At 42.0% G+C, this 9,618-nt stretch overlaps 1 protein-coding gene across 1 annotated transcript in view; it reads right to left on the reverse strand.

Annotated features, from left to right (window-relative positions):
- LOC311047627 (DENN domain-containing protein 2A) overlaps positions 1-1,205 on the reverse strand; it is a 91,952-nt gene extending 90,747 nt beyond the window's left edge. The window contains 1 exon segment of the mRNA XM_084060407.1: positions 1,037-1,205. The gene's annotated coding sequence lies outside the window, so the exon portion shown is untranslated.
- Positions 1,206-9,618: the final 8,413 nt, after the last annotated feature.

Raw genomic sequence — 9,618 nt, forward strand, 5'->3', positions numbered from 1 at the left:
CTGTAATGTGTGATGACTTGAACGTATTATCCAAACGGTCACCTCTACCCCCTCTGTTCCCATTTTGTATGAAGGAGATGGTGTGTGTGTGTGTGTGTGTGTGTGTGTGCACATGTGTGTAGAGAGGCAGGTTTTGAAGGTTGGTATACATTAGATGAGTCGTGCGGTCAGCGGTAATGGACTGGACGGCAGACAGGACTACTTGACCAACAACTCAAAACACACTTTAACTGGAGCCAAAGCAGACTGAATGAAATACAACACAAATAAACACACATCAGACCACATACTCTGATGGCACCGTCTATTGGCCTTTGAACATTCAAAGCCAAACACACAACACAATAATCACACATCTGATTACAAAAACATCCCACACTATCTCACACACATAAACACACACATAAACACACATACTCACACTTACTCTCTCTCTCTCTCTCTCTCTCTCTCTCTCACACACATGCATGCATGCGCGCACACACACACACGCACGCACGCACGCACGCACACACACACACACACACACACACACACACACACACACACACACACACACACACACACACACACACACACACACAAGTACAAAAGTATTGGTATGAACATGTACTTAAAGTACCAAAAGTAAAAGTACTAAAATATTTGAAAATAGCAGATCTACAAGCTCACAACGCGTCGCATCGCGACGCGTTGTGAGCTTGTAGATCGGCTATTTTCAAATAGCCTATGTATAAAATAAGGCTAAAGTGGTTAATGTATGTTTTATAATATAATAATTTATATCTGCAAAGTAACTAAAGTTTTCAAATAATTGTAGTGGAGTAAAAGTACAATATTTGACTCTGAGATGTAGTGGAGTAGAAGTAAAAGTACTGATAATTGGAAATACTCCAGTAAAGTAGAAGTACTGTACCTCAAAATTGTACTTAAGTACAGTACTTGAGTAAATTTACGTAGGTACTTTACACCACACGCGCACACGCACACGCACACGCACACACACACACACACACAGCAGTAGTGTGGTTCCTACCTTCCTCAGCTGGGGGGTGAGCCCTGTGGAAGGTCTCTTCCTGCAGTAGTTTCTCATTTTGTGAAATGTGAGCCAGGAGGAGAAGACAGCGTCCGCTCAGCCTCGCATGCTTTCCTTCAGCCCAGGAGAGAGCTCTCTGCTCTGCCTCCTTTCTTCACTCCTTCCTCTGTGTATGTGTCTGTGTGTGTCTGCATAGCCCCGTGCCAATACCTCACACACACACACACACACACACACACACACACACGCGCACACACACACGCGCGCACGTACACACGCACACGTGCAGAGAGAGAGAAACAGCTCCAAGTTGTTTGAAAGAGAAAAGGTTTGAAAAAGTCAGTCAGTGCAAATCCCCTCTCTCTCTCTCTCTCTCTCTCTCTCTCTCTCTCTCTCTCTCTCTCTCTCTCTCTCTCTCTCTCTACTTCAGCCTCCAGGCTAAATTGTTCTCTCTCTACTTTGTGCCCTCTCTCTACCAAACATACACACACTCACTGACTCTCTGTCACTCTGACTCCACTGGCTCTCTCTCTCTCTCTCTCTCTCTCTCTCTCTCTCTCTCTCTCTCTCTCTCTCTCTCTCTCTCTCTCAGCTCTCCCCTTCTCAAACTTTTCCCACCCCTCCTTCTCCCATGATCCCCCCCTCTCTCTCTCTCTCTCCCTCCCTACCGTCCCTCCTCCGCTCTGCCTCTCTCTCTCTATCTCCCCTCCCCTTTTCCATCACCGCCCCGCCCCCTCCTCCCAACCCCCCACTGCTGAACTAATCTGCAGCTGGCCGGGCGATTGGAGCCTTTTGAGTTGCCCTGGAAACCCAGTGTCCTGAGAGAGAGAGAGAGAGAGAGAGAGAAAAGAGAGGAATGGAGCAGGAAGGAGAGGTGTGTGCGTGTGCGTGTGCGTGTGCGTGTGTGTGTGTGTGCGCGCGCGCGTGCGTGTGTTTGTACTTGTATCAACATACTTGTGAAGGCCCAAAGGTCCCCAAATGTATGGTAGAATGTACCATACGCACGAGACAAATTGTTATTTTATGGTTAAACAAATACTTTTTGTAGTTAGGCTTATAAATAGGAAAATATGTTTCCTATTTTATACTTAGTTGTGCGGCGAAGTGACGCACCGAAAAAAATGGCAATCTACGTTTTCAGCTTGTGCTATTTTTCCTTTATTTTCAATGCCATCCTAGCGAGAGAGAGAGAGAGAGAGAGAGACAGACAGACAGACAGACAGACAGACAGACAGACAGACAGACAGACAGACAGACAGACAGACAGACAGACAGACAGACAGACAGAAGGGCAAAGCTGAGCGTAACAGAATACATAAATAACACACTCCACCGGGAGCCAATTAGAGGAAGCGAAGGGCCCCTCAGTCATCCTGCCCTCCAGGGGGACAGCCTGAACCTTCTACCTTATCTCCTTAAACACTGTTTCACAAACAATGTGTCGGGACCATTTTGAGGTCAAGGAACCATTTTTATGGGTCATGAGTTAATGTCCTCCAAAACAAAGTGTTATTATTCATATATATATATATAGATTGTTCTGAAATAAAAACTAAAACAAAAGTCAAACATTTTTCAAAAGAATTTCAAAAGAATTCCATTAGAAATAGTGAAAATAGCCACTCTCTTCAAGCTCATAATGCCACTCATTGTAAGCTTCGGCTATTTTCACTGTTTTAGAAAGTTTGTGTCCCGGGGGGGGGGGGGGGGGGGGGAGATACCAAATTGATCTTTTGGGTCTGGAGTGGAGATGAAAGAGTTTGTGTTATCTGTGTCCTAAAACACTTTGTTTAACAGATTAGCACGCATACCAGAGCCTAGAGCAGGGATGTCAAACTCATTTTAGCTCAGGGGCCACATGGAGGAGGGCCAGAGGGCCAGAGGGCCGGACCGGTACCGGACCGGTAAAATCATGGCATAATAACTAATAATAACAATAACAACAACTTCAGATAGTTTTCTTTGTTTACTTTACTTAGTCTTAGTTAGTACAAGCACATTCTGAAAATGTAAACTTCACAAATAGGGATGGCCAAATGGAGACATTTTATTAACCGTTTTATTAACCGTTTACCTACCGTTAGGCCTTACCGATTAATTAATTTTTTTAGTGCCAAAATACATTTTATTTGAAAGGGCCAAGTCTACACAATTTGTTTTGTGTCTCCAGCAGAGTTTCTAGTGTCTCTATCTCTCTCTGGTAGAGGTAGCACATGAATTCTGCAGCCGCACTGAGGCGCTCCAACACAAACAATACCAATACAAAGACGAGGAAGAAGAAGAGGAAAGTGGAAGTTACGTGTGGTTGCAGGCGTAGACTTGGCCAAAAAACAATTAAAACATTTTTGGAACTAAAAAAAAAAAAAAAAATTTTTTTTTTTTTTTTTTTTAAATGTTTTGCAAAATCATCTCGCGGGCCGGATTAAACTAGTTAGCGGGCCTGATCCGGCCCGCGGGCCGTATGTTTGACATCCCTGGCCTAGAGCAATAACAAGGACAACAACAGCGTCAGTAATGGACCTAATGGTGTGTGTCAGGGGTTAACATTAACTAGCCTGTCCTGACCTCTTGTTTGTGTTTATAGGGGCGTGTCAGTGCAAACAGTCTGTGTTTGTACCGTGTACTGTATCTCGTTTACATGCAAACCAACCAGTAAGTACAGTTCCTGGTGTCGTAATGTAAGTGTAAGAAGCAGATAAAACCCTATAGCCATGTTTTCACTACAATACCAGCGTATCGTTGCTGTTGGGCAAAAACCTCTCATCTCCATGTTTTAACTTGTTGTGGTTTTTTTTTTGTAAATTAATGCCCTAATTCAGGAGTCTTCAACAGGGGGTCCGGGACCCCTAGGGGGTCCTCAGAGTTACTACAGGGGGTGCGCCAAATCTTTTTTTTGTTTTATCTTAACCACTTGAACCCTACAGCATCCCTTTTCTGAGGAAAACTTTAGCCAAAAATAGCAGATCTACAAGCTCACAACACACAAAGCGGATTCCCCCGACGCTCAGCCCCCCTGGCTATTAAGTACTTCCCGCGCGCCTGTTGGTGGAAGTAGTACTCAGATTTCTTTTTGCTCAAGTTAAAAGTAGAAATACCACAAAAACACTCGGTAAAAGAATGATTTCTCTTGCGAGAGGACCACCTCAAAAGTATACCTCGAAAGTATAGTAATACAAGCGCACATAATGTATGCTTTATAGACACTTTGTGAGCTTGTAAATCAGCTTTCTTACGCAACTAATTATACATCAAGCATGACTCTAACCCCAACACCTTAAGCCTAACCTCTAGATACCTAATCCTAGCCCTAACTCCAACCTCACATTGTACTATACTGTAGTTATGGGGACATTTGGCCCTTGCAAGTATACTAATGTGCATGCGCACACAAACACACACACACACACACACACACACACACACACACACACACACACACACACACACACACACACATACACATACACACACACACACACACAGTAGTTGGTATATATTTGGTTCCGCCGTTGTCCCTGCACACCAGCTGTGCATCTAAACTCTTCTCCATAACAAAAGCACTTGATGCTGTGCTGTGTTCCCACCATCATCATCATCATCATCATCATCATCATCATGGTCTTCATCAAGCACCCAACACAACTTCACCTCAAACTGAGTAACATCCCCTGCTGACCTGGCAGACCAAAGGCCTGACCTCTGGCTTTAGAGATGCATGAGAGATGTTAAAAGGCCTGGTTTGCTCATCAATAGCCTAGGCGTGTGGGTGGGTGGGTGGGGGGGGGTGAGGGGGGTCAGTAACATCTGTTTGGCGTGCAGCCTATCTGTTGTGTTCCATGTGAGGGGAAAGGATCCCATGACATTTAGAACATATTTAAAAAATGTATGTGTTTTACTTTTTGGGGGGGAAATATTGCGACCTATAAAAACAGGTCTGTGACCCAAAATGGGGTTGCACCCTTATGTTTGGAAACCACTGCATCACCACATCAGGCCATCATACCATTATTCTCACTGCTTCATAGTGGACACACATTATAACAGCAACCATTCTCTACACTACTTCATAGTGGACACACATTATAACAGCAACCATTCTCTGCACTACTTCATAGTGGACACACATTATAACAGAAACCATTCTCTACACTACTTCATAGTGGACACACATTATAACAGCAACCATTCTCTGCACTACTTCATAGTGGACACATATTATAACAGAAACCATTCTCTACACTACTTCATAGTGGACACATATTATAACAGAAACCATTCTCTACACTACTTCATAGTGGACACATATTATAACAGCAACCATTCTCTGCACTGCTTCATAGTGGACACACATTATAACAGAAACCATTCTCTACACTACTTCATAGTGGACACACATTATAACAGAAACCATTCTCTACACTACTTCATAGTGGACACACATTATAACAGCAACCATTCTCTGCACTACTTCATAGTGGACACACATTATAACAGCAACCATTCTCTGCACTACTTCATAGTGGACACATATTATAACAGCAACCATTCTCTACACTACTTCATAGTGGACACACATTATAACAGCAACCATTCTCTACACTACTTCATAGTGGACACACATTATAACAGCAACCATTCTCTACACTACTTCATAGTGGACACACATTATAACAGCAACCATTCTCTACACTGCTTCATAGTGGACACACATTATAACAGTAACCATTCTCTACACTGCTTCATAGTGGACACACATTATAACAGCAACCATTCTCTACACTACTTCATAGTGGACACATATTATAACAGCAACCATTCTCTACACTACTTCATAGTGGACACATATTATAACAGCAACCATTCTCTACACTACTTCATAGTGGACACATATTATAACAGCAACCATTCTCTACACTACTTCATAGTGGACACATATTATAACAGAAACCATTCTCTACACTACTTCATAGTGGACACACATTATAACAGAAACCATTCTCTACACTACTTCATAGTGGACACATATTATAACAGCAACCATTCTCTACACTACTTCATAGTGGACACACATTATAACAGAAACCATTCTCTACACTACTTCATAGTGGACACACATTATAACAGCAACCATTCTCTACACTACTTCATAGTGGACACATATTATAACAGCAACCATTCTCTACACTACTTCATAGTGGACACATATTATAACAGCAACCATTCTCTACACTACTTCATAGTGGACACATATTATAACAGCAACCATTCTCTACACTACTTCATAGTGGACACATATTATAACAGAAACCATTCTCTACACTACTTCATAGTGGACACACATTATAACAGCAACCATTCTCTACACTACTTCATAGTGGACACATATTATAACAGAAACCATTCTCTGCACTGCTTCATAGTGGACACACATTATAACAGAAACCATTCTCTGCACTGCTTCATAGTGGACACATATTATAACAGAAACCATTCTCTACACTACTTCATAGTGGACACACATTATAACAGAAACCATTCTCTGCACTACTTCATAGTGGACACATATTATAACAGCAACCATTCTCTACACTACTTCATAGTGGACACACATTATAACAGCAACCATTCTCTACACTACTTCATAGTGGACACACATTATAACAGAAACCATTCTCTGCACTACTTCATAGTGGACACATATTATAACAGCAACCATTCTCTACACTACTTCATAGTGGACACACATTATAACAGAAACCATTCTCTACACTACTTCATAGTGGACACATATTATAACAGAAACCATTCTCTGCACTACTTCATAGTGGACACATATTATAACAGAAACCATTCTCTACACTACTTCATAGTGGACACACATTATAACAGAAACCATTCTCTACACTACTTCATAGTGGACACATATTATAACAGAAACCATTCTCTGCACTACTTCATAGTGGACACACATTATAACAGAAACCATTCTCTGCACTACTTCATAGTGGACACATATTATAACAGCAACCATTCTCTACACTACTTCATAGTGGACACACATTATAACAGCAACCATTCTCTACACTACTTCATAGTGGACACACATTATAACAGCAACCATTCTCTACACTACTTCATAGTGGACACACATTATAACAGAAACCATTCTCTGCACTACTTCATAGTGGACACACATTATAACAGCAACCATTCTCTACACTACTTCATAGTGGACACACATTATAACAGAAACCATTCTCTGCACTGCTTCATAGTGGACATTGCATGCACAGCTGGTTAGCTACATGAACCATAGTGTCCCTATTCTCATGCGAACGTTCGGAAAAACAACAGATCTACAAGCGGACATTCTAGCAGACCCAGTATAGAGCCATGGGACACAAACTAAGTAAATGTTATAGGAAGATTCCAGTAGCTTTGCATAGCATGGTACACAGGTCCTCAAACACACATGATTTATAGAATTGTGTAATGTGTCTCCATCCGCTGGTCATGCACTGCCTATGCAGTTCAACACATTTACTATTGTCAACGTATTAGTGTTTTCATCTGTTGTAACATTTATACAAATTTTAAAATAAATGATATGGCTCTTTTTATTTTGGCTTATTTAGTTCAGATCTATTACAGACTTTTACGCACACACAAGTAACAGTGTATTTGCCGGCTACCAATAACAGAAGAGATTGCACAGCATTTTGCAAGATGAGAGAATAATATTAAGAATAAAGAGATGAAACATGGAAGGTTTGACTATGAATGTCCTCACTGACGGAGGAAAATGTTATGAGATCAACTATGCTGTCGTGCGTGCTATGTAAAGCCCTTTATTGGCCATGCAGCCATTTAGAATGTGTGACATGGTTTCTGTAACAAGCCCTGTGGCGTGATGCAAACAGTGAGGTACATGGGTGGAGGAAAACCATATCGAGAAGTTGGGTCTGGTAGAAGGATTTGTAATCTGGCTGAAATTACAGAAAAAAACGAAACAAAAACATGAGCCAGCTTGAGCTCAGAATAGATTTTAAGAACAAATAGTTTTACCTTCATGTAGGTGATGAGAAGGCCAAAGACTCTGGAGAGTAGGTCAGCCACTTGAACCTGTAGAAACAAATCAGAATCAACTTTATTGTCACATCACAGGTTTACAGGTGTAAGGCAGAGTGTGAAATTAGTTTTTGTGCAAGCTCCATCGTTTTGTTATTTCCATAAAAGAGAAAGGAAGAAGAAGAAGAGGGGGGGGGGGCAAGGGGAAGACAGAGAGAGATAAAAAAACTAAACTAAAATGTATCTATATTTACACAGTATATCTATCCGGTGCGGTAAGTACCTGAGGGAAGACATAAAGGTGCAGTAAGTACCTGAAGTACCGCAGCAGATATATACTGTAGGCCTACATTACATGAACATGATATGCTATGGATTCACGCTCTAGTAAGGCCTGCCACTAATTCCACACCCGGGGACCCGTTCCCCGGAGTTTCTTTTATTTACCACGTGGCAGGTCCATGGACTGTCACTACGGACCCCCAGCTGCAGATCAAGAGTGTGACTGCGGACCGGGCCTCTCCATGGAGCACGACCGTGGATTCCTACTACACTACACTATACCACTACACTAAACTGTATAATATCTTAACATTCTTATACCATTATATACTGTATACACATTATTGTTGTACTATATTATATAATCATATACTATCTTACACTATTATATTTGCTACTATTGTTATTGTTACTACTTGTATCTCTTTCTGTCTCTCTTCTGTCTCTCCCTCTCTCTCTCTCTTCTTTCCCCCCGACACGGTCGAGGCAGAAGGCCCCCACCCTAGAGCCTAGGGTCTGCCTGACGTTTCTTCCAGTTAAGCGGGAGTTTTTCGTTGCCACTGTCGCAAAATGTCTTGCTCACGGTGGGACTGTGGGGTCTCTGCTCTACATGTAAAGTGTCTTGTTGCTCGGGATGGGACTGTGGGGTCTCTGCTCTACATGTAAAGTGTCTTGTTGCTCAGGATGGACTGTGGGGTCTCTGCTCTACATGTAAAATGTCTTGTTGCTCAGGGTGGGACTGTGGGGTCTCTGCTCTACATGTAAAGTGTCTAGTTGCTCAGGGTGGGACTGTGGGGTCTCTGCTCTACATGTAAAGTGTCTTGTTGTTCAGGATGGACTGTGGGGTCTCTGCTCTACATGTAAAGTGTCTTGTTGTTCAGGATGGACTGTGGGGTCTCTGCTCTACATGTAAAGTGTCTAGTTGCTCAGGGTGGGACTGTGGGGTCTCTGCTCTACATGTAAAGTGTCTTGTCACTTTAATAAAATTGAATTGAATTGAATTGACGTTAGTTAAAGTGTGAGAAATAAACATTAACAGCGTGTTGGACATGAGATTAAAACCTGTCATTTTAGATTTTAGCATTGGCTATTCATAAATAGCAGATGTTCAAGCTCACAGCGAGCTTGCATATCTGCTATTTTTGAACATTTTTGTAAAAATCTTGAAAGAAATACTGGTTTAGAAGGCATTTGCAGAATGGGCCTCAGGTCTTAATGGGTTAAGCCCATAC

The sequence above is a fragment of the Gymnoscopelus microlampas genome, assembly GCF_963454915.1.
Source record: "Gymnoscopelus microlampas genome assembly, chromosome: 6".
Classification (NCBI taxonomy): domain Eukaryota; kingdom Metazoa; phylum Chordata; class Actinopteri; order Myctophiformes; family Myctophidae; genus Gymnoscopelus; species Gymnoscopelus microlampas.